Below are 13,382 nucleotides of genomic sequence, written 5' to 3'. Positions count from 1 at the left end.
TCCTGAAGCCCAAGTCTCGCTATGGAATGGCAAGGTTGACACAAATGCTCCTGAGTGTCTTACTGGGTGCTTTGGAGCCTGAGCAGCTCCTTGGTACTATGAGGAGCTCTGGACTGTGAAACAGAACAGACGAAGACTATAGCACAAATGGCTCATGTTTCACATTGAAGCTGACCAAACACTGGTAAGAAAACACAATCGTGCCTACCGTGTAGCAGTGTAAGCTGCAAAGAATGCTCATTTTGCAGCTCGCATTGTGTCCTCTAGTAGCCAGCCAACAGGGTTATTTTGGGTGGTCCAGAGGTTAGTGTGAGGAGGGACCCCTTTGGCTTTATGCAGTCGGCTGATGTGGACAAGGTGCTTCCGGATCCAGCTGACTTCAGGCACTAGGCCTGTTGGCAGACCAATTCTGCATTAAAAAGATGTCTGCAAGTGTGACACAAAGGCTGACAACATTAACCCTTCCATGTGGGAATCCCTTGCAGACCTTGCTCAGATTACATCAATAAACTGAAGAGCTATATCTCAAAATATGTGCATGAAGCAATTTCCATAGGTAGAATACCAGAATGTTCAGTGATAAAAGAAATGGGGGGGGGGGGAGTGTCTCTAAAGTTGAAATTCCCTCCTGGCAAGTCACATGACTTCATCCCTACAGGTTTTCTCTTTAACCATGCCAACTCACAAGGAATTTGTAGGTTTTTGTGTCTTGTACTGTGTAGATTCTTCTTTTTATTTTTTTTAAAAAGCAAATGACTTGCTCCAAGGTGAATTCTTATTACTGAGAGCTGAGAAGCTAACAGTACAGAAGAGAAAAAGAATAAAACTGGCAAAAATGTGCTGTAAGAGTTCTAGGTGTTTTAAAGTGAAAGTTCCCTAGCCTAACCTGATCATTGAAATGTATGGTGTCAGCTATTTTGGGTAGACCATGCTGCACTCAACCATGGTAATTGCACACACTTATCCCATATACATGATTAGCAAAAGTTTCTCACCACCCATGTGGGAGGAGGAATCTGGCACAACCAGGCCGCTCTAATTCCAAGGATAAGGAGCACTGTTTAAGCGCTGCTTCTGAACACCACAGCCCATACATGTGTCATTCCTTCCTGGTTCCTATGACTAACAAAATCCATGTGATGTCAGGGTGTCCCTACCACTGGACACAGTGAAGCAGTTGCCTCAGGTGGTAGATGCTGGGTTGCAGGTTGAAGGACAGAACTGCACGTGCGCCATTTGGCCTAACCTGTGCTTCCCGAGTTAGCATGTTGCCCTCAGATGAAGGGGAAGAATTTGTCCCATGGATAACACTGAAGCACCTCATCGTAGCTGCAGTAAATGTCCTTGCAGTCATGTTTCATTACAGCAATCAGGATCAGTGTGCATTCATCTAAGAGAATATGGCTGCAATCCTATACCCACTTGCTCCATTGAATTAAGTGGGACTTACTTTCAAGTAGGCATGTGCAGGATTACTGTGTAATCCACACATTCTCTGTTCAAAGTCGATCCTCCATGGATGGTGTTGCCCTTTGGGACATACCTCAGTCTGCTTTCGCTTTTAATAAATTCTTCTGCTTTGGAGCCACTTAGACTTTAGAGGAATAATTGTGATGTGTAAATATGATCTATTTCTATTTCCTCCCCTGTTAATTAATGCTTGGAATATGAATGCCAATTCTGTTAGTAGTAAACACTAATTACTACAATGCATTTAATCATCACATGCTCTAGATGAGTAAAAATCCTTCCTGTGTGTCCTTTCATCTTGACAACTTAAACTCAAAGATGGCATCAAAGGGGACCAAGCTAGAATATGAGCAATTTGTCTCACTCGCATGAACACATGCACAGGCATAGGCATACACCATATGGGAACTGGGAGAATACGAATGGTTCACCTACTTCCAAAAGAAAACAACAGTAGCCTTAAAAAGCTAAGATCAGTCTCTTGTTTGCATTCTAAATATTAATCATCAAAACATCCACATAATACAGGATGACTGCATCTTATACGGGGGTTACTTTCCAGGGAGTGCACGTACAATCATACCTTGGTTTTTGAACAGTTTAGTTCCCGAACATTTTGGCTCCCAAACCCTGCAACCCTGGAAGTGACTGTAAGCCAAATGTCTGATGGGGCTTCTGCAGCTTCCCATTGGCTTCAGGAGCTTCCTGCAGCCAATCAGAAGCCGCGCTTTGGTTTTCAAACATTTCGGAAGTCAAACAGACTTCCGGAACGGATTCCGTTCAACTTCCAAGGAACGACTGTACATTGGTACCTCGGGTTACATACGCTTCAGGTTACATACGCTTCAGGTTACAGACTCCGCTAACCCAGAAATAGTACCTCAGGTTAAGAACTTTGCTTCAGGATGAGAACAGAAATCGTGCTCTGGCAGCACGGCAGCAGCAGGAGGCCCCATTAGCTAAAGTGGTGCTTCAGGTTAAGAACAGTTTCGGGTTAAGAATGGACCTCTGGAACGAATTAAGTACTTAACCCGAGGTACCACTGTATATGCAAAGATGTGCATAGTCAACCTCCCCTCTTGGAACCACCCCTATGCGACCATCCCTAGCCTTCTGGAGCCACCGCACTGAAAGAGCCTTGCCCCCGCCCCCCGCAAAGCAGAGCACTTATAAGCTCTTTTCACACCAGGAACTCCAATTAAGACCCAGCTCTAAAAGAGCTTTTAAGCTCTCTGCCCTGGTCTTTGGGGGCGGGGGGTGCAAGGCAAGGCTCTCTCAGTGCGTATGTTCTGGGATGCTTTCGCAAAATCTCACAGAGCCCGTCCTAGTTCCCACAAGATCTCACATGAGCATCTCTAGCCTTCTGGAGTTTACATTTAATTTGAGAACAGAATGCTGGGCTAGATGGACCTTTGCCCTGATCCAGCCGAGCTCTTACGTTCCCTGGCTGGCCACTGTAAAAAGCAGGAAGTTGGATAAAGTGGACCTTTGGCCTGATCACTGGGGTTCCTCTTATTCTGCTCCTTGGAAGTCCAGCATATTATTTAGCCTGTCGGAAGTCCTTCATATTTAGTGTAGCTCTTCTGAAGACGGGGTTATTAAGTTTTCACAGAATCATTTAACTGTATTATAAAAATCATTATAATTTCTTTCATTTCTATACCACTTTATATGTTTAAGGAAAAAAATCTCAAAGTAGTTTATAACAAATTAATACATCAAATGAAGCAATCCAAAATAAAACGTTACTGAAGAAAGTAAAACGTAAGGTATAAGTTCAAAGCAATGTAATTAAAAGGAAACTAAAGGAAATCAAATATAAAATGCACATTTAGAAGATGCTAGACACAATTCTGTGGGCAGGGAGTTCCACAGTTTAAAGAAGGCCATCTGCCAGACTGCTATTTCCTGCATTTCTGAGGGTGGTAGAACCTCTGAGTCCCCTATGGACATCTTAGCAGGTAGGGATGGAGATGGTCTTTCAGATATTTGGGTCCTTAGTCACTTAGGATTTTTATGCATCATTGTGGGTCCTTGAATTGGGCCCAGGATGTCGAAATCAAACACTCACTAACAGACCATTGCTTTCCTGGATGGAGAGATTTGGTATTGAACGCCTTCATCTGAATATAAGACATTTTTCAGATGTTTTTGTTCTGTCTGGCAAGGAGACACCGCACCCAGACACTCGGAAGAGGAGGAAGGGAGACTGTTGTAATGGTCTGATTAGGGACAGTGATTGCAAACAAGTTTGGCCAAAGCCATTAAGTGCCCACTGTCTTCGCTTGTTGGTTGTTCATTTTTCCCTTTGAAGTGCCAAGAGAGTTGTGCAACATTTCTAGATCACAAAACAGCTGTGGGGAAAGGGGGCAATTAAATGAAGATAATAATTAAAGCACGTATAAAGTTTGTTCTTTTTAAAAAGAAGCAGCAGCAGCAATGATCTACTGGGAGCTATTTCTAGAACCTAGCCAGAGGTTCAGGCATCTTATCCTGATTCATGCTAAATGCTTTTAAGCAAATGAGTTGGGTTTGAGTGAATATGGAGGTGAAAGGGAAAGGAAGGGGTGTGTAAAGAATGAAGGAGCAAAGGTGTTTGGATTAGTGCAAGCTGATAATTACACTTTTCTCACCAACTGCTGGGATGGGGAGGTGGGGAACAACCATGTCCAGTGATGAATATGGATTCTGAGAGTGTGTGACTCCACCAAGTAAGGATAACAATGCGAGTTCAAAAATAGCAGCACCCACTATTGCACAAACAACATACATATAATTTCCAGGTAATTACTGCAAAATAATTAGCAGCGCTGGTTTTATATATGCCCTGCTTGAGATCAGTCAGTGCTGCTTCTTCCTACTGTAACTTGGCTCCATGCCAAACATAGAGAGTGGGAGAGAGGGAATGAACACATTTGAAAGTCAAGAAGATGAGGCAATTCAAGGGGTTTGGCACATCAAGCATCTAGGTCAAGGGTGCGGAACCTCACAGCTCCAGAGGCGGCCTTCCAGGCCTCTCTAGCTGGCCCTTGAGATTCTGCCCTAGGCTGTGCCTGCCTAAAGTGTTTCTTATCTGGCTGGCATGGCCTACCAAAGACATTTTGGCACCTGAGGCAAGCCACAAAATGGCACCCTCCTCTCTACTGATGAAGAAGGTGTAAGTGAATGTCGAAATCAGAAACAGGAGGGAATAAAGATCTACATCGGGATCTGCTGACCCCATGGATCCTGGTGCCCAATGGCACCATGGGGTATGTGAGCTGTCTGCCTGCCTCCTCCCACTCAGTCACCGTACAGCCAAGGAGGAGGCAGTGGGCAGACTTTTGGGGGCAGCACAGAGCCTGCAGGTGTTCAAGCCACCGCGTCACTCCCAGTTATTTTAACTTTTCAAGTCTTAAATTATTGTTGCTATTTTTTCTTATTGTTTTATCTTTTTATAAACTGCTTTGAGGGTTTTTATGAAGAAAGAAATTAGGAAGCATGCAGGTGCCCCATCAAGGATAAATGACCCAAGTCTGAGCTCCTCCAAATGCCCTTAACCTACTGATAGACACTTCAATCGCTTCGCCTTAGGTCTGAGTCCTATATCAGAAATGGAGAATTTCTGGCCTAATTAGGCAGGTCAGGCCTCCCCCATTTGGCCCACTAAGCCATTTGGGCCAAACCCTGCCCACCTCCCCTAGACCTGACATCATGTGTGGAGCAGCAAAGATGTGGCTCAGTTAAGAGGGGAATTTGCATCATTAATCAGCAGTGCCTACGAAGTCCTGTTCAAAGCAATGGGCATTTTGAACCCAGACATTCTCTACAGCACACTATGTCTAAAGAAATCCCAGCAAAAAAAATAATTATTATTATGGGTTGCAGCTTAGCCATTAGGCCACTAGCTTCTCTATTTTCAATACAGTGATAGATCTTCCTTCATCTGCTCATAGAAGATTCCTTCTAGCTCATATCAGGCAGCTTGGTTTGAAGGAAACTATGAATTGTCGGTCTCTGTTCCTTTTCGACAATAATATTCAAGGGCAGGTTTGGTTTCATTTTCGTAAGATTTCAGCCTCTTCATAAGTTTCTGGTTTGTTATCATCCCATTGAAAAAGAGGCTCTCCAGTAATATCATCACAGCCAAGGACTTTGGGAATGTTGAATTCAAGGTTGCAGATTATGCCATTGGCAGGATGCATCCAACGGGCAGTTGGGCATTGTCTGATAGTCCCAAAAGGCACAGTCAAGTCCATCACAGTATCCATTGGTCTTTAGCAGATGTGGCACCGGGGTGCAAATATCCACCCAGCACCCCAAAATTACCATGGATAGTGTTGGGGTGGCCATAGCCCCACTGCCATCTGGGGGGGGGGTGCAACTCTCCCCCATGCCACTGTGGGAGAGCGATCCCTGCAGAAGCTTGGAAGGGAAGTTGCATGCCCACCAGCCTTATGGTTGGTGGGGCGCAGCTGTCGGGCATGCAGGGAAAGGGGAGGCCACTGGCAAAGCCACGCAGCTCCCCCACTTGCTGGGGTGCCCCTGAGAGCCTGGCGTGACATACCACTAAGCCCTATGAGAAAGACGGCTCTGTGTTGGACACACTTTATCCAGAGCTTCAGGCTAGGGAAGCCATTCAGCCACACACTGTTCTGCTCTAGAGTTTTCAGCTCACTTAGTATCATCTGTGTTCTAATGTCACCAGGAACCACTCACTCTTTATCAATATATCTTGGCAATTTCAGTCTTCTTGATCATATTGTCCTAGAGAATGTCCACACTGGAGAAACGTTTCAGAGTGAAGTGCTTGACCATGCGGGAGGACATGGTGCCTTCTCTGGACCCATGGGGGTCACATGACCAAGACCCATGGCAGCAGCGTCTACACCAGGCATAGGCAAACTTGGCCCTCCAGATGTTTTGGGACTACAATTCCCATCATCCCTGACCACTGGTCTTGTTAGCTAGGGATCATGGGAGTTGTAGTCCCAAAACATCTGGAGGGCCGAGTTTGCCTATGCCTGGTCTACACCACCATCTTGGAACCATTTCGCAGTGCAAGTAGAAATGAGACTAGGTGCCCAGTCGGCTTACGGATCCAGCAGTAGCTCTTGTTGCTTTGCAAAGCATTTCCTCTGGGACTCAACCACACGGCATATGCCACCAACCACTCTGCTCACATCTGCCCTGGCTAGTCGTGAGTGACTAAGTTCTACCAAAAGCAATGAGGTAAGGATATGATGTAATAAGACCAACCCTGCTGGATCTGGCCAATGGCCCATCTGTGCCAGTGTCCTCTTCTCCCAGTGGCCAACCAGAAGACTCTTCTGGGAAGCCTTCAAGCAGGACCTGAGCACAAGAGCCCTGTCTGCTCCCTCAGCTTCTAGTGATTTCTGTGGCTTCTGCTACTGACTATGAAGGCAGAGCATAGCGGTGTTAAAGGTAAAGGTACCCCTGCCCGTACGGGCCAGTCTTGACAGACTCTAGGGTTGTGCGCCCATCTCACTCAAGAGGCCGGGGGCCAGCGCTGTCCGGAGACACTTCCGGGTCACGTGGCCAGCGTGACATCGCTGCTCTGGCGAGCCAGAGCCGCACACGGAAACGCCGTTTTTACCTTCCCGCTAGTAAGCGGTCCCTATTTATCTACTTGCACCCGAGGGTGCTTTCGAACTGCTAGGTTGGCAGGCGCCGGGACCGAACAACGGGAGCGCACCCTGCCGCGGGGATTCGAACCACCGACCTTTTGATCGGCAAGCCCTAGGCGCTGAGGCTTTTACCCACAGCGCCACCCGCGTCCCAGTAGCTATTGATAGCCTTAGCAATTATGACTTTTGAACTGGTTTTAACAGGGCCTAGCCATGGGTCAGACACACTGTATTTTAAACTTTTTATTACTACTACTACTATTCTTATTATATGCAATACAGCGGTTTGAGGTCAATATGAATTCTAAGCATTGCTCTTAGCCAAGGCATTGTTGGACAACGTGCCATAGAAATCATCAGCCAACAGCTTCTTCCCAAGCTCAGCGAGTTCCCCCATGTTTGCTATCTCTAATTCCCCTCACAAAGAACTTTTTGTCAATCCCTTTGGTTCCAAGCACACAAAAATTTACACCCCCCTTTTTTTGGGGGGGGGGGGGAAGGGATCCATTCTTTGACCAGATGTTTTCAAGGTGACTTGTTAATAGAAATGAGTGGTTGGATAGTGCCCAGCAGGAATCCTGGGGCAAAGGTGACGTTCTGCAAGACCCTTGGCACAGTTTGTTGCTTTGAAAATAAATTAACTCTCTCTTGGGGTGAGACTTCCCTTTCAAAATGGCGAAGGAAGCGAGAGAGAGAAGCAAGAGAAATACAGAATATATATCCCAAGTCATAGTGATGCATTTCAACAGTGGGGAACCTTGGGCAAGCTGAATGTGGCCCTCCAGGCCTCTCTGTCTGGCCCTCAGGACTCTCCCCCCCCTCCGGGCCATGGTGCCTCTCTAGGCTCCACTCAATCAAAATGTTTATTCGGCTTTACGCCCATCATGAAACACAACACAACAAAACAAATCAAATAAAAACAGCGGACTCGTGCAAGCCACAAGTAGTATAACACAGATCACAACTCATAGGGACAGATATTAGCCATTCATAAGAAAAGGTTAAGATTAAGGTTAAAAATTTTAGGCACTACACTAAAATCAATATCTGATGTCATTATAGAAAATTCTTATAGCTATCAATAATCTGCTAACATTCCATTCCGTCACTTGTACGAGAGACAGTGGAGAACCTTGGGCAAGCTGAATGTGGCCCTCCAGGCCTCTCTGTCTGGCCCTCAGGACTCCCCGGGCCATGGTGCCTCTCTAGGCTCCACCTCTCAATGACCCTGCTCCACGTCCTTTTTGAATGCTTTTGCCTAGATGGAATATTCCCCTTGAACTGTGTTAACGCCACTTGCTTGCCTGAATGTCAAACAGAGAGGGGTGTGTGTCAATTTAGGTAGAAACCCATGACTTTTACGTGGCTGAAATAAATAATAATAATAATAATAATAATAATAATAATAATAATAATAATTTAGTATTTGTACCCCGCCCATCTGGCTGGGTTTCCCCAGCCACTCTGGGCGGCTTCCAACAAAGATTAAAAATACATTAAATGTCACACATTAAAAACTTCCCTGAACAGTGCTGCCTTCAGATGTCTTCTAAATGTCAGGTAGTTGTTTATCTCTCTGACATCTGATGGGAGGGTGTTCCACAGGGCGGGTGCCACTACCGAGAAGGCTCTCTGCCTGGTTCCCTGTAGCTTTGCTTCTTGCAATGAGAGAACCGCCAGAAGGCCCTCAGAGCTGGACCTCAGCATCTGGGCAGAACGATGGGGGTGGAGACGCTCCTTCAGGTATACTGGGCCGAGGCTGTTTAGGGCTTTAAAGGTCAACACCAACTCTTTGAATTGCGCTCAGAAACATACTGGTAGCCAATGTAGGTCTTTCAAGACCAGTGTTATGTGGTCTCAGTGGCCGCTCCCAGTCACCAGTCTAGCTGCCGCATTCTGGAATAGTTGTAATTTCCAGGTCACCTTCAAAGGTAGCCCCTTCAAATGGAGTGTATGGTACCAAAGTGAGCACAACAGCAACCGTTGCTCTGTTCACTTTTGCTTTTGGCAAATCGGGTCTATTTTCTTTCATTGCATTTACTCATCGCCTTCTGGAAAATAAGGAGGAGGCTTGCTCAGATTCTGGCTTCTTTCTAACACGCCCCACCCCCCTACGGATTTTGGCCCTCCACGATTTCAAGAGCATCTTCATCATTATTAATATTTTTGGCTGTACACTCTGCCTTTATTGTTTTGTTATTGCTTAGCTTCTCAGAGGATGCTTGCTCTCTCTTTTTATTTCTCTTAGTTAATTAATAATGGCTCCTCTGAATGTCTTTTTTTGTTTTTAATTTCCTTTGTAATGTTTGGTTTATTTGAATTTGGTTTTATGGCCATTTCTCCTGTTGATTTTTTTGGTACCCCTGCTGGGGAGAACACAGGGTGGAAATGCTTTAAATGCACAAATAAACATAAGGCCTAGAAACTTATTTTTAAAAATGACGAGACCTGTGATTCTCAAGATGTTAAATTATGCGCCTGGTATCAAATTCTATGCTACCTACCTGAGATTGTAAAAGGAAGAACTATGCCCAGTTTTAAATGTAACATATTGTTGCATGTTGGGACGCGGGTGGCACTGTGGGTAAAAGCCTCAGCGCCTAGGACTTGCCGATCGAAAGGTCGGCGGTTCGAATCCCCGCGGCGGGGTGCGTTCCCGTTGCTCAGTCCCAGCGCCTGCCAACCTAGCAGTTCGAAAGCACCCCCGGGTGCAAGTAGATAAATAGGGACCGCTTACCAGCGGGAAGGTAAACGGCGTTCCGTGTGCTGCGCTGGCTCGCCAGATGCAGCTTGTCACGCTGGCCACGTGACCCGGAAGTGTCTGCGGACAGCGCTGGCTCCCGGCCTATAGAGTGAGATGAGCGCACAACCCTAGAGTCTGGCAAGACTGGCCCGTACGGGCAGGGGAACCTTTACCTTTTTATTGTTGCATGTACCCCAACCTCTGAGCAGTGAGAAACTACAGGGGTTCCAGCACTTACCCAGAGTTCGGATTCCTTGGAAGGAAGGTCAATGGAGACTGTGATTTCTTTAGGATTTTTTGTTTTACTTACACATCTGTAAAACCTGAACATAGGATAGAGGGGCTCACAGCATTAACACCTCAATAGAACTTGCCTTCCTATTATGTTTCTAAGAAAGCCCTAAGTCACAGCTTTGAATCCAGAGCAAGACAGGTTTCTGTGTCTCCAACTTTCAGGCTCAGCCAAAACACACACACACACACACACACACACACACACACACACACACTCTCTCTCTCTCTCTCTCTCTCTCTCTCTCTCTCACACACACACACACACACACACACACAGGCCCCCTTGGCCTGTTGTTATTCTTCCCAAGATGCCATGGCATCCAGGCAGGTGAGTTGAAGAAGGGCCTACCCATTGTTTGTTTCTATGGCAACAGGGCAACGTCTTTGGAGATGTAAATGGCAGTACTTAACTGGCCAGCTAAGGCCATTATCTTCCAAAGAAACTGGTCTGACAGTCTGCCTCAAACCTCATATACACAGGATCACAGACTTGGAAGGGACCGTTGACTGACACTCCCCCCCCCCCCAAAAACCCCTATAACAATGTATAAACACTGATCCTTTTTCAAACCAGCACTGATGTTTTTCCATACCCGATTACAGAATTTGCTTGGAAGAAAACACAAGCCAAGCTCATCTTCTCATCATGAGAGAGAAAATGAATATCCTTCTTAAATCGAGGTGCCCAGAACTGGATACAGACACCCCCTTGGGCTCCAAGATGGAAGAATGGTAGGATACCAATGTAGGAAAAACAATGGGGTGAAAGAAATTGGTCTGTACACTTCAGGCAAGAAACTGCCAAACCCTGTGCTTCTCTCAATTCTTTTAAAAACATTCTGCCCCTTGGTTAATTGTTGGAAACTAAAATTCCAATATACTGTTGAACCTTATATATTATTTTCACTCGTATAATCTGACATTAAAATGTAATAGTAACCAAAGAAACAAAGTCAGTGTATGTAGCACTCTTTAACTGACCCTTTTTGTCAATTAACAAAGGACATCGAATAATTTTGTATATGAAGGATACATGATAATATGAAATAATATTTATGTTTCCTGTTTACGTATATGGATGAAATTGTATTTCTTTTTAAATTACAGTATCTTTCCTTTCTTTTTTTACAATAAAAGGCATTGATCTAATGCATACAACTACTGCTATTATTACACAATGGTCAGTCTGCCTCCAATTTAACATATGCTTAGGTCCTGAACCTAAACAGAGGCTGGAAGTGTACTGCTGAAAACAGACATTTTAGTTCCTCCTCTGTGCTGTAAGAATTGGTGAAGTAGCCAGAAATCTGGCTATGCTATTGGAGAGTGGACTGGTACCCCACCAGAAACATTCCGTCCTCAGATGTCACAAGCCACAGACTATCTCAGATTGCGGCTGGGGTGTCGGAAGCACATCTGAACCCACATGGTGAGTCATTAATGAAACTCCTCCCTGACTTGAAGGTGATTTTCCAATGAACAATCTTGAAAAGTGGTGCAAAAATGAAGTTTGCGGGAGACCATCCCAGAAACTGCAAAGCAATGGGAAGCTCAACGGCATCTGGCAATTCGTTGCTGGGGGTGGGGGTGGGGTGACAAATTGGAATGAACTGGAAGCCCAAAAGGCTAGAACAACCCATTTCTCCTTTCATGCGCAACAGCAGTCTAAGACTCTTGCATGATCTAATGCTTTGGGTTTTGATTTAAGCATGCCAGTGTGTTCAGGACAGTCTGTCCCACAAACAAATAGGAGTAAATAGCTTGTCAGTTAATTACAGTATGTCAGTTAATTACAGTCTGCTTCTCTTATCAGCACTCTGCTGTTACAGAACATACAGTTATGCACTATATATATATATATATATATATATATATATATATATATATACACACACACACACACACACACACAGAGAGAGAGAGAGAGAGAGAGAGAGAGAGAGAGAGAGAACCATGGGAAAATAGGTTATCCCTAAGCAAACCTGGATTCATTTGGTCCTTGGAAGCCGCAAAACATCTCAAGTTGAAACGCAGACATGAATTTATACCACCAGTAACTCAAGCAGGGGGCATGCCTTGCCTGTAATGGGTTGTGTCTAGCCAAGACCTACTCAGAGTAGACCCATTAAAATTAATTGACCTAAGCCAGTCACGGTCATTAATTTCAATGGGCCTACTCTGAGTATGACTAACACTGAATGAAACTCCTCGTGTTCCTTTGTAATGAAATCCAGGTAGGTGAGCATTTTTCTTTCCTCGTTGGATCCTTTACTTTTACTTCCTAAATTTTCTATTTGTGTAAAAAATGAAGAATCATGGGAGGAGGGAGGTGCATGGGAAGAGGGGGGGCAAGGAAGTGAGGATTACTGCTGGCATGGCAGCACACAGATTTTTTGGGGTGGCAGTGCCATTAGGAGGGAAGTATCTGCTTTGCATGCAGGTTCCCAGGTCCCAGGTTCAAGTCCTGCATCTCCAGGTAAAGCTGGGGGTGTCCCCTTGCCTGGAGAGCTGCTGCCAATCAGCAGTTACAATACTGAGCTAGATGGGCCAACAGTTTGACTCAGTATGAGGCACCTTCCCATGCTCCTAAACAACCAAATAATTACAAGCTGAGAGGTACACCTAGAATACAGTATAATCACTTCCTGTGTGAAGGTTATGTTCCAGGGATGGCTTATACGTATACAGTGGTACCTCAGGTTAAGAACTTAATTCGTTCTGGAGGTCCTTTCTTAACCAGAAACTGTTCTTAACCTGAGGTACCACTTTAGCTAATGGGGCCTCCCGCTGCCACCATGCCGCCGGAGCATGATTTCTGATCTCATCCTGAAGCAAAGTTCTTAACCCAAGGTACTATTTCTGGGTTAGTGGAGGCTGTAACCTGAAGTGTCTGTAACCCGAGGTACAACAGTACACAAAAACACATTTACTTAAACCAGCCCCTTGGAACCAGCCCCATATGAACATCCTTACCTTTCTAGAGCCATGCGCCAAGCGGGTCTTGTTTACTGAGCTCTGGGATGCTCTCACGAGATCTTGTGGGGCTATCCAAGATGCTATGAGATCTCACGAGAGCATCCCAGAGCCTGCACCAGAACATCCCAGAATCTGGTAAGCAAGGCAGAGAGCTTTAGAGCTCTTTCTGCACTGGGAACAACCCTGTACAAAAAGAGCTTTTAAGCTCTCTGCCTTTTGCACATTTGTGTGATGTCAGAAGGCCCGCTTTCACTGACCTCACACGAGGCAAG

General features: G+C 45.4%; 1 pseudogene; it reads right to left on the bottom strand.

The window, feature by feature from the left end:
• Positions 1 to 5,449: 5,449 nt before the first annotated feature.
• Positions 5,450 to 13,121, bottom strand: LOC144325495 (GTP:AMP phosphotransferase AK3, mitochondrial pseudogene; annotated as a pseudogene).
• Between the last annotated feature and the right edge of the window lie 261 nt (positions 13,122 to 13,382).

This window comes from Podarcis muralis, chromosome 14 (genome assembly GCF_964188315.1).
Source record: "Podarcis muralis chromosome 14, rPodMur119.hap1.1, whole genome shotgun sequence".
NCBI classification, from domain to species: domain Eukaryota; kingdom Metazoa; phylum Chordata; class Lepidosauria; order Squamata; family Lacertidae; genus Podarcis; species Podarcis muralis.
Note: the sequence above shows the minus strand (reverse complement) of the source record. Positions and strands in the feature narration are given on the sequence as shown.